Genomic DNA, 4010 nt, shown 5'->3' with positions numbered 1-4010 from the left:
TCCACGCAGCGGCAGGCCTCTTACTGCACACACTCCAGACAATGTGCAGAGAGTTAAAGAATTAGTGACTGCTGACTGAGGCACCACAGTGAACGAATTGTCACGCTACGTTGGGACAGGGGAAGGAAGTGTTTGCAGAATACTGAAAGTGTTGGCGTTAAAAAAGGTTTGTACCAGGTGGGTTCCGAGGATGTTGACAATGGCTCGCAAAGAAACAAGAAAAACGGTATGCGGCGAACTTTTGAAACAGTACAAGAACGGTGGAGATGAATTTCTTGGAAGAATTGTGACAGATGATGAAACATGGCTGCATCATCTTTTACCAGGGACGGAGAGACAATCAGTGGAGTGGCATCATGCAAATTCATCCAAGAAAAAAAAAATTCAAAACCACACCTTCTGCTGAAAAGTTATGGCTACGGTGTTTTTTTATTCCGAAGGACTCTTGCTTGTGGACATCATGTCAAGTGGAACCACCATAAATTCTGATGCATATGTGACGACGCTGAAGAAACTTGAAGCTCGACTGAGTCGTAATCGACCACTTCGGCAAAAGCAGGATGTTTTGCTGTTGCACGACAATGCACGGCCGCATGTCAGTCAAAAAACCATGGAAGTGATCACAAAATTCAGATGGACAACACCGAAACACCCGCCTTACATTCCTGACCTAGCTCCATCTATCATCTCTTTGGGAAGCTGGAAGACTCTCTTCGTGGAACAAGATTTGAAGATGATGGCTCCCTTGTGCACGCTGCCAAACAGTGGTTCCAATAGGTTGGTCCAGAATTTTACCGTGCGGGTATATAGGCGCTGGTTCCAAGATGGCATAAGGCAGTTGAGAGAAATGGAAATTATGTGGAGTCAGGAAAATATTGTTCTTAAAGGATGTATCTACACACTGTAAAACTTTCAAACATGTAGAATAAAAGATGGATTTAGAAAATATAGTGTGCATTCCTTTTGGAGTGTCCCTCATACAAGGGGTGACCAAAAAAATTGTATTCGAAGGCCGTACTCTCCAGAATCAGTACGCCAATCAGGCAAAGTCGCCCTGAGCATTAAGGCATCATCCCACTGACAGACAATGTTGGAAATAGCCGTTTGGTAAAACGTTGTGTCCCGGTGCTTGAAGAAGTCACTAGCTGCCTGCTACACGTCCTCGTCCAACAGGAATCGTCGATCCTTCAAGGACTTTTTTAAGTGACCGAAGGCGTGATAATCGCATGGGGAGAGATCAGGACTATAGGGCGGGTGCTCGAGTGTCTCCCAAATGAGTCTCCTATATCGACTCGAGTCTTGTGTCGAATCGTGATCAGCATGGAACTTGGCTCACCGTTCCACGAAGTTGGTTTCCGACATGCTTGCTGCCCCATACTCATTATTCATTCTCGAGCGGATGTCTTTCGTTGTTTGTCCTTCGACAGCCAAGAAAAAAGTAACAGCACTTTGGTCCTGTTTGGATGCATCTGGTAACAACGTCGCTAGTGATCACGTTTCCAAATTTACCACAACCACATCGGAAGGAAACGAGTGCCGCGCTGATCCCTTGCTTATACAGAGTGACAGTTATTGAACTATATGAAGAAAAACGTAAATTACAATCTACGGTGTGCACACACTTTATTCAGTATGTGAACGTCACTATAGATCCAGAATGAGATTTTCACTCTGCAGCGGAGTGTGCGCTGATATGAAACTTCCTGGCAGATTAAAACTGTGTGCCCGACCGAGACTCGAACTCGGGACCTTTGCCTTTCGCGGGCAATCTGCCAGGAAGTTTCATATCAGCGCACACTCCGCTGCAGAGTGAAAATCTCATTCTGGAAACATCCCCCAGGCTGTGGCTAAGCCATGTCTCCACAATATCCTTTCTTTCAGGAGTGCTAGTTCTGCATGTTTCGCAGAAGAGCTTCTGTAAAGTTTGGAAGGTAGGAGACGGATACTGGCAGAAGTAAAGCTGTGAGTACCGGGCGTGAGTCGTGCTTCGGTAGCTCAGTTGGTAGAGCACTTGCCCGCGAAAGGCAAAGGTCCCGAGTTCGAGTCTCGGTCGGGCACACAGTTTTAATCTGCCAGGAAGTGTCACTATAGATATTCGGATTTAGGTTATGACGTGTTCGATATGCCTGCCAGCATTGGCGATGATGTGGCGCAGACGAAAAGCGAAATTCTGCATGACCCGCCGAAGTGTCGGAACATCGATGCCATCGATGAGCTCCTGAGGGGCTGTTGTCAGCTCACCAGTGGTTTTGGGATTATTTCTGTACACCTTGTCTTTAATATGGCCCCACAAAAAAGAGTTGTGTGTGTTGGGATCCGAAGAATATGGCGGCCAATCGAGGCTCATGCCAGTGGCCTCTGAGTACCCCAGAAATGGAATGCGGCCCCCAAAGTGCTCCTCAACGACACCAAACACTCTCCTGCACCGATGGGGTCGAGCTCCGTCTTGCGTGAACCACGTCTTGTCGAAATCAGGGTCACTTTGGATATTGGGGATGAACTGATAATGTGGCTCAAATCATTTTCCAAAACTTTATTGTTCGGTAGTCACCGTGCCATCAAGAAACATAGCGCCGATTATCCCGTGACTGGACATTGCACACCACACAGTCACCCGTTGGGGGTGAGAAGATTTCTCGATCGCGAAATTCGGATTCTCAGTCCCCCAAATCCGCCAATTTTGCTTATTGACGAACCGATCCAAATGAAAGCGGGCTTCGTGGCTAAACCAAACAGTATACGCTTACTAATTCCCATCATGCTCGGCGGCCAACCGTGCAGTTTGAACGTGCTAACGCAAACCGTTCAGAAGTTGTGACGATTTTATTTCATATAGTTCAATAACTGTCAACCTGTATGTACCCACATTGGAGCCTGCTACACTGCATATACGATGCAGCAACACCCTAAAACGGAAACTGTTTGATCATCCTAATCATAGCAATGAGCCACACAATAACGTGAAGGATACTGACCAGCACCTAAATTCGCAATGGAATCGTAATGTTAAATTCCCTTGGAGAAATCAAAATACAACATAATTAATATATATTTATGTGTAATTAATATAATACAAAATAATGTATGAAGAAAACCCTTTGAAGTCTGGAAAGAAGACTGTTTCGTAAAGAAACGTCACGGATCAGGGTCTAAAGAAAGAATTTATTCGAAGCCTTACCCAAACATAGACATTGTTTCAAGTGTCATATGGGAACACAGGCTTTCTAGGCAAATTTCATCGATGAAATCTTCTCGAGTTATCAGCCAACCAGTGGCGCCGTCTTGTCGCAAAGTTTCGAGGTTCCTAAGTTTCATCTTAAGGCGTAACATCTCAGAGCGATATGAAGTGGGATAAGCATGTAATGGCAGTTGTGGGCAAGGCGGTTAGTCGTCTTCGGTTCATTGGTAGAATTTTGGGAAGTTGTGGTTCATCTGTAAAGGAGACCACTTATAAAACACTAATACGACCTATTCTTGAGTACTGGTCGAGCGTTTGGGATCCCTATCAGGTCGGATTGAGGGGGGACATAGAAGCAATTAGAAGGCGGGCTGCTAGATTTGTTACTGGTAAGTTTGATCATCACGCGAGTGTTACGGAAATGCTTCAGGAACGCGGGTGGGAGTCTCTAGAGGAAAGGAGGCGGTCTTTTCGTGGATCTCTACTGATGAAATTTAGAGGACCAGCAGTTGAGACTGACTGCAGTAAAATTTTACTGCCGCCAACTTACATTTGTCAGGAAGACCACAAAGATAAGATAAGAGAGATTAGGGCTCGTACAGAGGCATATAAGCAGTCATTTTTTCCTAGTTCTGTTTGGGAGTGGAATAGGGAGAGAAGATGCTAGTTGTGGTACGAGGTACCCTCCGCCACGCACCGTATGGTGGATTGCGGAGTATGCATGTAGATGTAGATGTAGATGTAGTCTCAAGTTGGCAAGTAGCAAACTAGCAGGACAGAACGCCACGATTCGGCCAATAATACGAGAAGACTTCATCAATGTTTTAAGTGT

General features: G+C 45.6%; 1 non-coding gene across 1 annotated transcript; it reads left to right on the top strand.

The window, feature by feature from the left end:
• The first annotated feature begins 1983 nt into the window (after positions 1-1983).
• On the top strand, positions 1984-2058 carry Trnas-cga (transfer RNA serine (anticodon CGA)). The gene has a single exon. It is a non-coding gene; the product is annotated as a tRNA-Ser (tRNA).
• Positions 2059-4010: the final 1952 nt, after the last annotated feature.

Source organism: Schistocerca gregaria, chromosome 4, assembly GCF_023897955.1.
Source record: "Schistocerca gregaria isolate iqSchGreg1 chromosome 4, iqSchGreg1.2, whole genome shotgun sequence".
NCBI classification, from domain to species: domain Eukaryota; kingdom Metazoa; phylum Arthropoda; class Insecta; order Orthoptera; family Acrididae; genus Schistocerca; species Schistocerca gregaria.
The sequence above is the reverse complement of the archived record's forward strand: the minus strand, read 5'-3'. Positions and strand labels throughout refer to the sequence as shown.